We start from the raw sequence: 17751 nt of genomic DNA, 5'->3' as shown, positions 1-17751 counted from the left end.
CAAACTGAAAGTGAAAGGAAAGAGAATGACATGTTATGCACATGGAAAGTGAAAGCAAGCAGGGATAGCTACTTTCATAGCAAAAAGGATGTCAAGCCAAAATTAATGTGAAGAGACAAGAAGGTCATTTTTTAGTGTCCAAAGGAATCATCCAACAACAAGATCTAATAATTGTAACTATTTTCCCCCAAACAACAGTGCACCTATGTACATGAGATAAGCCTTTTTTAAAATAAAAAATCAAATGGGCCACAATTTAATAATACTGGAAGATTTCAAGACACTTCTCTCAACAATAGATACATCATCCAGACATAAACTAAAAAAGACTTTTCAGAATTAAAAAAAAAAACACTATTAATCAACTGTACCTATAGAATATCATCCATAAACAACTGAATTTACATTTTTTTTTCTCAGCGGCACATTGAACTTACTCTAAAATAGATAATATTTTAGGTCACAAAGTAAGTCTTAGCAAATACAAATAAAGGAGATAATTCTTTGCATCTTATCTAATTGTAGTGGAATGAAAGTAGACATCAACATCAAGATAAAAAACATTTTACCACCTCAAGATTAAATAATACACTTTTGAATGAAGAATAGATCACAGAAGATTTTATAGGTGAAATAAAAAAGCACTTCTTAGAAACAGAAGAGAAATACAACATATCAAAACCTCTGGGACAGTATGAAGGAAGTTCTAAGATGATAGTTCCTAGCACCGAATTTCTACTTTAAAAAGAGAAAGCTATCAAGTGAATAATCTAATGTTACACCTCAACTCCCTAGAAAATGAAGACCAAACTAATTCCAAAACCAGTTGAAGACAGAAAATAAATGATATCAAGTCAAAATTAATGAAATACTGAATTTAAAAAATACAAAGTATCAAGGAAACAAGGCATTGGTTCTTTGAAAAGATATACCCAATTAACAAATCCTCAGTGAAACTAACTGGAGAGAGAGAGAGAGAGAGAGAGAGAGAGAGAGAACCCAAATGAACAAAATTAAAAATGAAAAAGAAGGTATCACTATAGACATTTCTGAAATCCAGAGATCAATAGAAGCTGTTTTTAAAATTAATACTCTAAAAAACTAGAAAATCTTGAAGATATTGACAAATTTCTAGGCACATGTGATCTACCAAAATTGAACCAGGAGAATATAGAAAACCTAAATAGATCAATATCAAGTAATGAAATTGAAGTAGCAATTAAAAGCCTTCCAATAAAGAAAAATGCAAGGCTGAATGGATCTTCAGTAGAGTTCTACTAGACCTTGGAAGAAGAATTTATATAACTCTTCCCTGTCACATTATTTCATGAAATAGAAAAGGAAAAAAAAAAAAAACTGTCAAATTTATTCTAAGAAGCCAGTGTTATCCTGATACCAAAAACAGACAAAGACACATTAAGGAAAGAAAGAAAACTTTAGACCAGTATCTCTGATGAACCTAGATGCAAAAATCCCTAATAATATATTGACAAACCACATTAAAAAACACATTAAGATGATAGTATACCATGAACATGTGGGTTTCATCCAGAGAAGGCAAAGTTGAATAAATATATGTAAATCAATATTTGTAACTCACCACATAAATAGAGTTAAGGATAAGAATTATATAATTATCTTCAAAGATGCAAAAAATAATGACAAAGTTCAGCATTTATTCATATTTAAAACACCAGAGAAACTATTGCATCTCAATAGTGTAAAAGCTATATACGACAAAGGCAAGGACAACATTGTACTGAATGGAAAAAAAAAAAACTTAAAGCGTTTTGTCTAAAATCAGGAACAAAATGAAGATGAAGATGTACATTCTCTTCACTTATGTTTATATAGTCCTTGAAACTCTTGCCAGAGTAATTGGCCAAGGAATAGAATTAAAGAGATACAAATAAGAAGTTAAATTATCTCTGTTTGCTGATGATATGATTCTATATTTAGAAGACCCCCCAAAAAAAACTCTACCAGAAGACTTCTACAGTTGATAAACATATTTAGCAAAATAACAGCATACAATATCAACATACATAAATTAATTGCTTTCCTATAATTCAGTAATAAACTTTCTTACAAAGAAATTAGGAAAACTATCACTTTCACAATAACCTGAAAAATAGAATAAAATACTTAGTAATAAATCTAACAATGGAGGTGAAGAACATATACAATGAAAAATATAGAGCACTGAAGAAAGAAATCAAAGAAGATCTTAGAAGGTGAGAAGACCTCACATGTTCTTGAATAGGCAAAATTGATATTGCCAAAATGGTCATACTACTGAAAGTGTTATAAAGATTCAGTTAAATTCCTATCTAAATACCAAAAACAGTCTCCACAGAACTGGCAAAAAAAATTCTAAAATTCATTTGGATAAATAAGAGGGCCAGAAGAGTCAAAATTATCTGGAAAAAGAAGAGCAGTGTTGGAGACATCACAATATCATACCTCAAATTATACTACAGAGCTACGGTAATAAAAATAGCATAGCATTGGCATCAAAATAGACATCACGGCCAAAAATAAATAAATAAATAGAATAGAATAGAAGACATAAGAACAAATCCACACAGATAGTCTCCTGATACTTAACAAAGTTGGCAAAACATTGGGGGAAAGATAGCCTTTTTAATAAGTGTAAAAAACTGTAAATCCATATGTAGAAGAATTATATTTGACCTTGTCTTTCATCCTGTAGAAAGGTCAATTCAAAGTTGGTCAAAGATGCAGAAATTTTATCAGAAACTCTTTACCTACTAAAAGAAAATGTATGTTTATATTGGCACAGGTACCAACTTTCTTACCAAGAAATAAAATCAAGAATAAATAAATGGAATGGCATCAAGTTAAAAAGTTTCTGCACAGCAAAGGAAGAACATTCAAAGAGGACCTACAGAATGGGAGAAGATCTTTGATAACTACTCCTCAAACAGCCAATTAATATTCAGATTATATAGAGAACTCAAAAAACTTAATACCACAAAAGCAAATAACCTGATCAAGAAATGGGCAAAAATAACTAAACATTTTTTAAAAGAAGAAATATAGCGAGGAGCAATGGTGGAGGCCTGTATTCCCAATGGCAACTAAATGAGATCCTATCTCAAATAAATAGTTTTTGCAAAAGTGTTGGGAGTGTGGCTGAGAAACTCTGGCTTCAATTCCAGCACCACCCTCTAAAAAAAAGAGTACAAAAAGCCAACAAATACATGAAAAAATGTTGAATATCCCTAGCAATCAACAAAATGTAAATCAAAACTACATTGAGATTTTTATCTCAGTATAATCAAAATGGCAATATGAAGAACATAAATAATAATAAATGCTGGTGATGATGGAAGGGAAAGGTACATTGATACATTTGTTGGAGGGACTGGAAATTAATACAACTTTGGAAAGAGTATAGAGATTCCTCAAAAAGGATAGGAATGGAACCACCATGTGATTCAACAATACCTTTGCTTGGTATGTATCTGAAAGATCTAAAATCAGCATAATATAGAAATATAGACACATCAGTGTTTATAACAATACAATTCACAATGGCCAAGTGATGAAACCAGACCAATTGCCCACCAATAAATAAATGGATAAAGAAAATGTTTTATATATACAAATATGTATATATATATTATATATATATTTTTACACACACACACAATAGAGTTTTACTTAGCCATAAAGTAAGAATGAAATCATGGCATTTGCTAGTAAATGAATAGAACTGAAGAACATTATGCTAAGTGAAATAAACTGGGCTCAAAAGTGAAAGATCAATACTTTCTCTCATATGCAGAAGCTAAACCAAAATAAGAGGGGAGAAAAGTGTATTTTGGGAGGGATTTTATGAAAATGGAAGAAAGATCAGTGGCATAGAGGAAGGCAATTGAAGAGAAGGGAGAAGGAGCAGGAAATGGGAAAACTGGTAGAATGAAATTGACTAAATTATCCTAAGTACAAATATGAATATGCCACAGTGAATTTCACCTTTACATAGCTATAAATCAAAGCTTAGAAAAAAAAGTATAAATAAATGGAAAATGGAAGACCAGTAAAAAAGAGAAAAGGGGCACAAGGGGGAGGGAGGAGGGGAAGAGAAATGGGAAGTTCTGGGGATTGAATTGGAGCAAATTATATTCCAAACTCATGTATCTAAGTTAAATGAACCCCAATATTATGTATAGCTATAGTGTGCTAATAAAACAAATTATACATTGAGAAAAAAGCATCATTGTAATTGACACAACAGAGGAAAGCCTTCTCCCCCTGGGGCTTTATATTTGAACTAGTGTGAGTCACCTTTGGACCTATGGTACCATGACTTGAAATTCATTGAGGTTTATTAGTCTTAATGTGCATTTAAAATATATGACATAATTTCTCCTTTGGAGATGTTCATGCATTTTTATAGCCAAAATATTATTTCCTAATACTGTATGTATAAAGAAGAAATGTCTGCCTAAAGATTTATGTTGAGAATGCACAAAAACAAAACAAAATAACATATACATTTGTTATGCACCTGTGCGTAAAGACCATGAACTTCAAAGAGTGTGAGGAACATCAAACACTTTGTCATTTCTGAGCCTGGCTTCAGAGCATCCCTGGTCCTTTTCTAGTTCCATCTGTCTCTTCAATATATAAGGCTCTGTAGGAAATGTGAAAAAATACAGAGAGAGAAAAAAAAAATAAAACAAAGAAATCTTATGTATCTCTGATTCTCCATTTTACAAGTAAGGAAAGTAAGATCTAGAGATGCTCAATGACCTGCCAAAGGTAACAGTTGATTGTCACAGGGAACGCTGAAATAGATGTGATTAGAGTTGCAGTCAATTTGTTTAATCTCTGGAAGCTGTTTTGATTTATCTGAAATTTCTGCTTTGGACTTAATAGGTGGAATAGGTGGATTATCAATAAAATAATAAGTGTGCACATGTATATCTGTATGTATGAACACATCTGTACATATGTACCTGTACACATATATACATTTTGTCTTGCAAATATTGCTATTTATCTCATGGCAAACTTTCCTTCCTAATTATATATTCATTGAACTTATAAATATAAAACCTGAATTTACTGTGTGCACACACTGGCAGAATAGCAAGGTTGAGTCTCAGGAAAGCACTATTTTGGGAAAGTCAGTGTGAGATAAGCAATTGGTTTTAGAAAACCCATAATTATGAGAAAATAGATAATTCCCATGTTGATAATTGGTTGAACTGAATAAGAATGAGGGAAATGTGTTGGTGACCAAATCATGTTCTTGCTCTTTAAAATTATAGAAATCAATATATAGAAAGAGTTTCAAAATAATGTTATTCAGATGCAATTATAAATAAATAAATAAATAAATAAATAAATAAATAAATAAAAGCCTAATGTTAACATGCAGGTTCAGTTTTCCTTTTTGGTGGAGCTAATCTTATATTCATTGCCTTTGTTCATAGTCAGTAATTGCAATGATTTATTTATTTGTTTATTTATTTATTTATTTATTTATTGGCATGGTTTGGCAACTTGCCTTTTGTCTTTTAGGTCATCTTATGCTCTGTGACTGAGCTAATTGAAATATCCAAACAACAGCAGTTGTATCACCAGGATCTTGTTAAAGTACAGTCTGAAGCCGCCATCCAGACATGTTAACCCAGAAACGGCCTTTTCATACGATATCAGGGCATTTGTAGACATCCTAACATTTGGAAAGCTCTGATCTGACAGCTTGTGTGTTCTCTTCCCACTCCCAGCATTCTTGGCTTCCTTCTCAGCCTAAGGGGGACTCTTCTTCTGAGTCATACCTAAGGTTTTGAGGAGACACAAAATGTCAGCAGCCAAAGAATCACCTCAGGAAAACAAGACAAATGTTTCCTGACTTCTCTGTAGCTGGTTCAGAGCACATCACTCCAGGAAATGTGGCATTGAATATTCCATTTCCCTCAATCCCCTTCCATTTGGGACAAGAAACAGGAATTATTGCAATACATTTGATTTCTCTTTAAATCTTAATAATAATTGCCAGTTTTTGTCTCTGTTAACATAGTGATTCTTTTTAAAAAAAATATTTATTTTTTAGTTCTAGGTGGACACAATATCTTTATTTTGTTTTTATGTGGTGCTGAGAATCGAACCCAGTGCCTCATGCATGTTAGGCGAGCACTCTACCACTTGAGCCACATCCCCAGCCCCAACATAGAGATTCTTTACATCATCATTATATTTCTCTGGGGGTTTGTACCTTTCTGTGTGAGGAGTCCAATAATAGGCTTTGGAGCAGTTGAATAAGGGCATTTCTATCATGGATTATGGGAGAAGAAAATTCCAGTAGGAGAAACATTTATATCCTTTTCTTTAATGCTCACCCTTTAGACTCTAAGTTGGGCAGTCTCCATTCCATTCCGTTGCAAAAGAAGCATTTTGTGTATTTTAAATCTCAGACACAAAATGCTCACCTTTCATTATAGTTGTAAGATAGTGTTCTCTTTTGCCACAAAATCTATAGATTGTAATCTATAAGTATTAACAAATTGAAAGTGGTGATGCTTATCACAAGAGATATGAGATTCCCTAAGAATCTTAAGTCATTTTAAAAAATGGATCATTAAAAGAAGCTTCTTTCAAAGAAAAAAAAATGCCATTTTAGCACTGCTGTATGACTCCTGCCATCTGTTACCCTTCACGGGAAGCTTTTCAGGCGGGAGTCACCACTTACCTGTTTGGGAACTATAGCAAATTAAATGTTCTGTTTTCTTTATCTGGAAAACACAGTCTAAACAAGGCTTCTTTTCAATTTTTTACGTACGTGTACTTGAGGGATCATTGAATATCTATATATAGAAAGAATCAAAGACATCCAAAAGATAGATAAACAAAATATCATTATTAGAATGACCACTGAATTCAATAAGTCTTCCTTTTCTTGACTGATTTCCCTAAATTTTAAACTCTCTTCATGTGACACTTACATTACACTTTCTGACACATCAGGGAATTTTATCCATCATTGATACTTTCTTCCTTTTTTTGCAGAAATGTAGGCTGAGAAAGGGCTGATGATTTAATTAAGTGCATTACTTTTGAATAGTCTAAAAAACCAAGTTGCTTTTAATTCAATGAATTCTTAGCCATTCCTCTATGTTAGATTATATTTTTGGAAAAAAAAATCTAACTAACAAGCTTTCTGTCTTTGCAAATCTTTAACATATAAGGTTTTATAATTCCACCTATCTTAATCATATGCTGAGCAATTAGCTGCTGTTTTTAGGGGCTTATTCATACAGGAATAGAGTTCATGAGCAAAGCCATCTCGCCATTTGAGAGATTGTGAGACACTCAGCTTTTATCTTCAATAGTGACAGGATATATCTAGGGCAACAGAAGAGACAATGCTTCACATCTAGTGCTACAGGATTCCTTGGTGCCTTCTTTAATTCAAAGCATTAGCATCTTAGAAATATATTTATAAGAATAGCTACAAGCTCCTCTGTTAGATGGTAAATGCTTCATGTGAGATAGCAGAGCCTTTTCTTTGTTTACTTATTTAAAATCCAAGACTCACATATTACAAAGTCTAACTGAAGTATAGACTTCACAAGTATTTGGTTCAATAACTGATGAAAAATCAAGTCCTTGTGGTGCAACCCAAACAAATTCTATAAAGGAAAAATAAACTAAATTATCTCCAAAGAGATTACATTGCCATCAACATGCCTTCAGACTTGAGTCTGCATCATAGTGGCCTGAAATAATTGATTAATCTCTATAATTTGATGATACTGCATTTGTCATTGCTGATATATATCTTTTTAAACAGCAGCACACACAAATCCCTTGGTTAGAATCTATGTTTATCTAAATCAGCTTTCCATGTAACAGGCAAAAGCAGAGAATAGTCAAGAATTGATTTAGTTAAGATTTTAAGGTAAATCCCTTATTGCAGCCTTTAAATAGAGGAGATCCCAAAATATTTGCCTATTATATTTTTGTCAGGAGAATGCAAATTGAATTAGCATTGCAAAGTATATACTTAATAAGCTGACTACTTTTCAAAAGAGAATTGCTACTCATTCTTCTGTGATAGATACATTTGTAATTAGCATTAAAAAAGGTTTACATTCTCTATTGACAAGAAATATATTAAGTGTTTCTATTTTATACCTATATTTGTATTTGTATGTTCATATGCTTTCAGTTCATCCATTCCCCAGTTATAAAACATGCTAAAAGGAGAGCTTCTCAACCTTGGAATTAATTGAGAAGTTTAAAAAATATTGATTCCTGGGGACTGGATCCAGAAATGCTCACTTAATTGATCTAGGACATGTCATGCACATCTTGATTTTTAAAACTTCGATGATTCTAATTTGCATCCAGGATTGAGAACTACTGGCACTACTATTCCATCACGCTCTAACTTTCAACAAAGTTCCACATTACAATGGGGAACTATGTCCAATAGTTTTATGATGTCATCACATAGAAAAGTATTTGAATCCATAGGAAAATCAAATTATAAATACATTTAGTTACACACTTTATTCTTAGGGGTATCTCAAATGCAAGATATGTTAATTATGCAACTCTTTGCACCATGGCATTTAACCAAAATGCCAAACTTCAACGTGGATGTCTAAAAAACACAGGTGAAGTTGATACCACTGATTAACAGTGACGAGTTCTGCTCTTGCACAGGTTGAAATATAACATTAGAGAAGCACACCAAGGCAAGCATATAAAGCAGGGTTTATTTAAAAAGGGGTAACATAAACTTCTCCTGGGAGGAAGAAGGGGGGCATAGCTAGTATCCTGGTATCCCAAGAAGTGAGGGGTTTTGCCTTCTTTATATGTCCTAGGCTTCCTTTGTTCTCCTGTCCTCTTCTCCTTCCTTCTCTCCTTCCTGCCTACTTGACTAGGTCCAGGAGATGCTCAGTGGGATGGCCAAAAGGTGAGAAGAAGATAGGCTGGTGGGCGGGGACAAGTTGGAGTGATCTGGGCAGGAAGAGAGAGTAATTCACAACTCCCTGCAGGGAGGAACAGTCCCTGAGACAGGTTACCTTAGCAACAGGTTGGAATAGGAGCAGGTTATCTTGATAAAGGTGGAGGAAGGGCTCTGAAGGAATTAACATTTCAATTCTTCCATTCTCTAGATCAGACCCTTGCCTACTACCCTCCTGTCTGATTCTGGCTTCAAGGCCACTTGTTCTCAGAATCAAATACCTTATCAGTTTTCCTAATATTGTTTACTCATTTTCCTATAGTTGATGATCATAAGTTTTTGTTGATGATAAGGAAGGGTGTACTTGACCAAGACCTTCTGGGCGTGCTGGTTTCCCAGACCAAGCAGAAATCCTGCAGAGAAGCTCCAGCACTGAAACCTTCTCAGTTGAAACTGGTCTAGTGCTTAAAGCATTCAAGCCAGGTGGAATGTGGAGTTTACAACTCAGTGCATCGAATCCTGGTTGCCCAGTACTTAAGGCTGCAACTGCAAGTCTTTCATCCCAACTCCAGATTTCAGGGGCCATAAGAATGACATGCTCCCATGTGGTGGCGGTCTTGGGGTCAAGGTTCTAACAAGTTTTACAGGTAAACTCATGCCACTTAGATTCTATCCCCTGACCAAGTCAAAGGATGCAAACAAAACATGCAGACAATTCCCACCCTAGTCACTGCGGTCTGTCTTTTACAGTCTAATATCTAACCAGAATCTGGTGTCTGAAACTAGGGATATCACAGTAGTTAAGTGATGTGCTAGCGTATGGAAGCTTATAGCTTAGTAGTTGAGTATTAATAAGATTAAAAAGACAAGTCCTTCAGTGAGGTGAGCTTTAGTTTGGTTGTTCACTTTAAGCATTTGCCAGGGAGTCAGAAAATTCAGGATTAGGATACAAATCTACAATGAGTCTCACAGGACATTAATATAAGCTCTTGGGTCCTCAGTTTCCTCCTAAGCTATTTTACAATTAGCAAGCTGCTTAACAAAATTCTGTTCTTCTTTTCAGAGCTAATGATTCTGCCCAGAGTCCTTCTTGGATGGGATGGCCTCTGTCCGAGATGTCTGAGTCATTTGGCTGATTGGTGTGACTAAAGGAACAGTTTTTTTATTGGTCTACTGTTCCCCTGAACTTTCTTTCTTTTTTTTCTTTCTTTCTTTTTTAAAATTTATTTCTTACATACATGACAATAATGGAGTGCATTACATTCATAATTATCCATTCACAGCCATTTTTGTAACTCTGTATATAAAGTATGTTTACCCCAAATGATGCCATTATACATGAGCTCTCTTATTTTTTTTGCATACAATTCTTAATACACCTTTATACCACCATTTATCATATCTCTGTTTGTATATAAGGTATGTTGACAACAAACTCACATCTTCATACATGTATATTGTATAATGATGAGGGTCTCCTTCCACTATCCATGCTATTTCCCTTCTCCCTCCGTTTCCCTCCCACCCCTATTCCCTATCTAGAGGTAATCTTCCTTCAATGCTCTCCCTCCCTACCCCATTTTGAGTCACACCCCCCCCTTATATCAGATTCAACAAACATCATTTGCCTATTATGAGCCAGGATTTAAGTTGTGGTATATATTTTCTCTTGCTTGCACTATATATAATTTTTATTTTTTTAGTGCTGAGAGGGAAAGAGAAGATCATAGAGCCTCCCTTCTCTTGGCTAACTGCAATAGTAATTATGCATTTTTATAGCAAAAAAATAGGTAAAGATCAAAAAAAGCCTTCAAAAAAACATTATTTTTTAAGAATTTATTCTATTATTCCTTAAAAAAACTCCTCTGGATTTAATTGTGCCCTAAATATTTGCAAAATATAGTTGTAGGAGCAAAAAAGTCATGGAAATTCTAATATTACATCTTGGTAAGACAGGAATTCTTCACATGAATTAAGGGTCGGTACCTTCACAAGTTTTGCTCAAGTTCTATTGATTACCATTAATTTTCTTTTCATAGCATTTCTGATTAAAGTGGATTAGTAAATCAATTACACCCTGGAAGTTCATTTGACATTTCGTTTGACTCCATTTGGGAAAATCCATTTATTACATACACTTTCCTTCTGGATTCCTCTCTGAAACATTTTCTTGGTTATCTTTTTAAATTATGGGGGAAATTGTTGCTCCCGTTTTTGCTAAGAAGTCTGAAATCATCAAAATACTCCATTTCTATCACTGAAATGAAACCTAGTCAGAAAAGATTCAGCCGTACATGCTGGTTATGCTGATACAGGACAATTGTAAATTAGTATTTGATTAGGGAATGGTCTATATGTCATAGGAGTATTATGTAATAGAAGTAAATGTACCTTGAAGCTAATTTGAATCCTCCCTCACCCCTGCCATAGTTCCAGAGACAATCAAGAATGGCTTTTAGCAAAATAAAACTGCTTTGGAGCCTAAGAATAACTGGAGAACAAGGTGGTTGCTGAAGACTAATGATTTATATACACAGTAAAATTACCTACCTGGAGCTATTAAGATAGAAAAAGAAAATGGAACATGGCTGTTATCATTATTTTATTATTGTACATTTATTCTTCTCACCCTGAGCATGAGTGCATAAAACCAAATCAGCTGAACAAAATGCCCACACTTTCTACCACTAAGGGTGAAAGAAATTAACTATTTTTCCCCCCAGGTAAATACTTATCTATCTTACTGAAGTTCTGAACATACGTATATCAATTTTTATCTCAATTTCCTTAACAGGGCAGAAGATATATTTTAAATTATGTCACCAACATTTTTAGCATCATTTATAATTTAGCATTTGAAATTGTGTAGACAGATTATATAATTGGTTGTTTGAGGTTCCTCAGAAGTCTTTAACCTTCTAAAATAGCATCTATGTGTATGTTAATGAAAATGGGCTGTGAATTGATAGTTGACAATGTCAGCAACTGGCCACAGATCCCGTGGATGTGCAGAGAGAATAAAAGTACTTGGAATTAAACATATACAGTGTATGTATGTTGGAAAATTCAAAACTTCTTTTCATAGTTATCTTTTGTGACAAGTTTGGAGATTACAGAGCTCCGTCTTGTTAGCATTTAAGGTGGTCAAGACTGTCTTAATAAGCCCTACATCTTAGAGAATCACAATACAGGAAGGTACATATGACAATTTCTCATAGATATCGGGTAAATTCATTGATGGTTTCTGAAAGACATATGATAACTCCTCGGATGAAAACCAGACCAAAATGTAATGTTAGAAGACCATGAATGAGTGGAAGAACTAGCAGAAATTTGGCAAGCAGGAAGCCTGGGAGTCTTGAGCAACTCCCAGACTTGTTATGGGACCTGATGATTCACAAGGGCTCTCCAGAAGCAATCTGGAAAAGAAAGACACTTTTTTTTTTTTTACTAATTTTATATAATTATTTTGGAAAACCTATTATCAACGGATGAAAGTCTCTGTTACTGTTTAAATGTTTTTGTTGTTTTCTCATTTTTAGAATTTTCTGATAGAAAAAGTAGGCCCAAATATCCATCATGTCAGCTTCTGAATTCTCCAACAAGATTCCTAAAACACAAGAAGTAAAATCCAGAATCAACAAATGGGATGGAATCAAATTAAAAACCTTCTTCAGAGCAAAGGAAGCAATCAAGAATGTGAAGAGAGAGCCTACAGAATGGGAGAACATCTTTGCCACCTGCACCTCAGATAGAGCATTAGTCTCCAGAATATATAAAGAACTCAAAAAACTTAACACCAAAAACACCACAAATAATCCAATCAATAAATGGGGCTGAGGAACTGAACAGATACTTCACAGAAGAAGAAATACAATTGTTCAAATATATATGTGTGTAGAAATGCAAATTAAAACTACACTGAGATTACATCTTATTCAGTCATAATGGCAATCATCAAGAATACAAGCAACAATAAATGTTGGCGAAGATGTGGGGGAAAAGGTACATGCATACTTTTTTGGTGGGATTAGAAATTGGTGCAACTATTATGGAAAGTGGTATGGAGATTCCTCGGCAAACTTGGATGGAACCACCATTTGACCCAGCTATCCCACTCCTTGGTTTATACCCAAATGACTTAAAATCAAACATAGTACAGTGACACAGCCACATCAATGTTTATAGCAGCTCAAGTCACAATAGCTAAACTATGAAAACAACCAAGGTGCTCTTCAACAGATGAATTGAATAAAGTAAATGTGTACATATACACAACAGAATATTCCTCAGCTATGAAGAAGAATGAAATGGCATTTGCAGGAAAATGGACAGAACTAGAAAACCACCGTGTTAAGTGAAATGAGATAATTTCAGAAGATTAAGGGTTTTATATTTTCTTTCATATGAGGAAGATAGAGAATAAAAAGGAAAACAAAGGTGATGGTCGATCTCCTAAAAATCAAAGGGATATCAGTAGAGGAAAGGGACCAAAGAGAGAGAGGTGGGGTGAAAGGGAAGAAATGCTGGGGAATAATATTAACCAAATTATATTGTTATACTGTGTGCATGTATTACTATGTAACAACAAATCCATCAATATGTACAACTATAATGCACTATTAAAAATGTGAAAAAAAGCTACTTTTTCTTTCTATGGTGCTGGGATTTGAACCCATAGCCTTGTGCATGAAGGCAAGCACTCTAATAACTGAGCTATATCCCTAGCCCATAAGAAAGTTACTTTTTAATCACATTTCATCTTTTTCCCCCTTTCTGCTTGAAGTCAGTGGACTGTACTCTTTATTCTGAGAAAACATATTTTAGTTTCATCTTGTATTTTTAATTTTTAAGCAGTTCCCAAATTTTAACAAGGAATCACTAGAAGATATTTAATATTATATTTCTAAATTCAGATGACTGTCCATGAAAATACTGTTTTAAGATTTATCTATAAACACTAAATATTGTTGTATTTTTATTTTTAATTGACTTAATAATAATTGCATGGATTTATGGGGCACATTGGGATATACCAATACATGTGTATAATATCTAAGGATCGGATCAGGTTATCCTTCATCTGTTTCTATGATAAAGATACACTTTATGGTTTAGATATGAGTTGTTCCCCCAAAGCTCATGTGTGAGTCAATGCAAAAGGGTTTAGAGGTGAAATGATTGAGCTGTGAGAGCTTTAACCTAATTAATGCATTAATCCACTGATGGTGGCTGGTAACTGTAGGCAGGTAGTTATAGCATCCCTGCGGGCATGCCTTTGGCATTTATGATTTGTCTGTGTAGAGTAGAGCTTTTTTTTTTTTTTTTGCAGTCTCTGACTAGCTATTTGCTTTCTTTCTGCTTCCTGGTTCCAGATCCTCAGCTGCTTTTTTCTGTCACACTCTTCTGCTGTTACCACCTAGAGGTCTGCATGGGCTGTCTCTCATCTAGTGAGGAGGTCCACAGAACAGGATAGAGGAAAGTGTGGCTGCAGAGTCACTAATCAAGACCTCTGGAGACCAAGCAGGAAGCAGGTTTGATTTTATTGAGCAGTTACCATGTCTATATTCTCAGGCAGCAGCTAAGCAGATTACAGGCAGCCACCATTGCAATTGCTGGCCTACTGTCCCTGCAGTGACCAATCAAGGAGTGGACCATGGATCAAGCACAGAGACTACAACATGTGGCCTCATGCCCGGGCTGTGCCTTTAGGGTAAGCGGTTTGCCACTCACATGCCTAGCACAGGGGAGTGGCCTGCCACTCAGACGCCCTTAATGTATGCCATGTATGCAGTGCTTCATGCACTTGTCCCCACATCTCCCCCCTATGACTATGCTGCAAGGACTTCAGCCAGCATTGCTGTTTTTTTGTTTGGTGGCCTTTACATGATTACATAAGTGCCTCACAATACAAGAAAATATTATCGCTATTATATAGAGTAAGGCCAGGGTAATAGCATTGTAAGGATTAGTTAATTTGGCTATCAGGTTTTTCCAATGTTCAGTCAACCCCTGGAAAAAGGAAGAGGTTGTCAGATAGACATCTTAGTCTCATTGATTTTGACAATTGCCTTGGTAAGGTTATGCATAGTCATAAGAGTGTGCATCCCAAGCACCCTTAATATATTGAGAAAAATTGGAAAGTGTAAGGTTAAACAGAGTATCTACTTGTTTCTGGTGAAAGTCTAGTTCTTGCTGAATGACTAAAATAGCAGCTCAGGACAGTTTACCTAAGTCATTTTGAACAGCAAAGGCTTCAGCCATGGCAGTAGAGAATTTGTTTACAGTCTGAGCAATCTGGATACTCTGAATGAGTGAAGCAGCGGCAGTGGCTGTGGTGGCTGGTGATGGAGACTACCAGGGCAATAATTCCAGTGATGATGAGGCTAATTGTATGCTTTGTCCAGTGTAGGATCTCCTTCAGAAGATTCTTCATCTTCATATCCCATGGACTCCTCCACTCTCTGGACAGGTTCACTGGAAGCCAGACTGCTGGGAGTACTCTGAGGATAAATAAACATTTAGCTTTCATAGCAGGGGTTAGACAATTTGTGAGCCAGCAGGATGTATTGACTGCACCAGGGATCTCTGTATGAGTGATATTTATGCCATCAGTATCACTGATTATTAGCATGGCAAAAGGTGGCATCACACAAGCTTGTAATAGTGGGTATGGGTATAATTTGTCACAAAGGCAAATCCATGGTCAGAATCTGGACTCAATATAGACCCATTCTTCCAGCCAGCTGCTGCCCATTTGATGGGTCTAGCAGCTAGCAATATTGGTATGATATCCATCATGCCATACTGATTTCCTGCATACCGGTTGGTAACAGCTTGTCCCATGTAGCAGTTACTGCAGTAGCCCATATGGTTTGGGGGCACATCAGTTACATTCCAGGGAGCTGCATCTGTATGATATGGCAGTGACACATTGATTCCATGGGATGCTATCATTATCTGAGGGGGACTTTCCAAAAAGCATTGTTGGGCATGTTGGCAGCAAGGGTTTTTGGATTTGCCATGAGGGAATCTATGGCTATAGGTAGCATTAACTATAACACTAAGGTCAGTGAGAGATAGCCCAACATGTGGCTTATTATAGTTATCTATAATAGTTTCATTGGCAAGAGCAAAACAGAGAGGACTGCCTGGATTATAGATCTCATTATCTACTTAGGAGAAACAAGTGGGCAGAGTAGGCATAGAAATGCTGGTGTTCCAGGGAATGGTTACCTCCAGGATGGATAACTCAGGATCAATAAGGTTGGAATTATTGGAAAAGAGTTTAGGTAGCACCCCTTCCCAATTAGCAACTGCTAAAGGTGGTGGTCAAGTGATCAAAGTTCAATTTAACTCATGGGAGACTTCACCATTAGCAGTGAGCATTGCACACACTAGGACCATTGTCATAGGCCCAGGGATGGGATTGCCACCAGGCAAATGAGCCAATATGGTGGCTTGTTCAACAAGACCTTTAATATCATCCCAGGTTACTTTATGTGAGATCTATTTGCGTGTTGAGTCCTTTGTTTGTGGGGTTTCTTCTCCAGAGTTAGTTTCTTCATCTTCTTGTTTGGTGGCTTTGCGTGTCCAGGGCTTGACTTTCTGGCAGGCACCCAGATGGGGTGAGGCTCCTGTTAACATATGTAAACCCTCCACCCATGTTTAGGAGGGGCTCCGGACCATCCCAGCATTTGTTATGGGATCCTTTCATGAAACCATAGGTAGATGGGAGGGCCCCAAGAGGGGGGCCCTATGCTTATGGGCTGCTATTTTTATAGAAAATTTTGAAGTTGAAAGAAAATTTAAAGCAAATAAGATTCTTTTCAAGGCATTTTCGAGAGGACTTGGTATAGTTTCCCACCTCTGTTTTGTAGCATGGTCTTTAAAATTCCTTGTGTGTTCTTTCTATAATGCCTTGACTCTAAGGGGTGTAGGGGATCCCAGTTAAGTGCCATATATGCCAATCATTGCAATATGCTTGAAATGTCTTGCTAGTATAGGCTGGCCCATTGTCAGTTTTCATTGACACGGGAACATCATTAATTCCAAAACATTTAAGTAGATGGGAGATGACCTCTTCTGTGGTTTCTCCTGTGGAGGCTGTGGCCATTATACAGCCTTATAGACATCAATAATTACATGAATACATGTTAAATTTCCAAAAGGAGTAAAATGAGTGACATCCATTTGCCATAAAGCATTAGATAGTAACTCTCGGGGATTCATTCCAGCAGGTTGTAAAAGGGCCAATGGGGAGAAAAAGGTGCACATTTTTTGCAGTCTCTGACAAGCTATTTGCAAGCTTCCTTAGTCCTGCTTTTATGCAGCTGCTATGGCTGAGGCCAGCAGAGAGACTTGAGCTGCTTGTGTCCCTCTATCCTGGGTGGCCAAAATCCAGCCACCCAGTGTTCCTTATTTAGTCCTTCCCAGATCAATTCCTTGGCTAAGGCTGCCCTAGCTCCTTCATAAGACACCTTCCTTTCTACCACCTTGTTTACTCTGTCAATAAACTGTGGCAAGTCCTCAGTGGCTTTCTGCCTTAAGCCCTATATAAAAACTGTAGCTCTCCCAGCTGGTAACTTCCTCCAGGCTCTCAGAGCACAGAGTCACAAGTGATCTAAATAATTTGGTGGGCCTGTGGCTTGTACTGCAGGGGAACTGTAGTTTCCCTCTCCCTGCAAGCATTCAGCTGGGAGGTTAACATTTGTGGTGTGGTTATAATCCTCCTTTTGTTTACATTCATCATAGAAAAATGCCTTCCACTTCAAAAATGTTGCAGCTCAAGAGCTGCTCTG

Source organism: Marmota marmota, unplaced genomic scaffold (genome assembly GCF_001458135.2).
Source record: "Marmota marmota marmota unplaced genomic scaffold, marMar, whole genome shotgun sequence".
Lineage (NCBI taxonomy): Eukaryota > Metazoa > Chordata > Mammalia > Rodentia > Sciuridae > Marmota > Marmota marmota.
The sequence above is the reverse complement of the archived record's forward strand: the minus strand, read 5'-3'. Positions refer to the sequence as shown.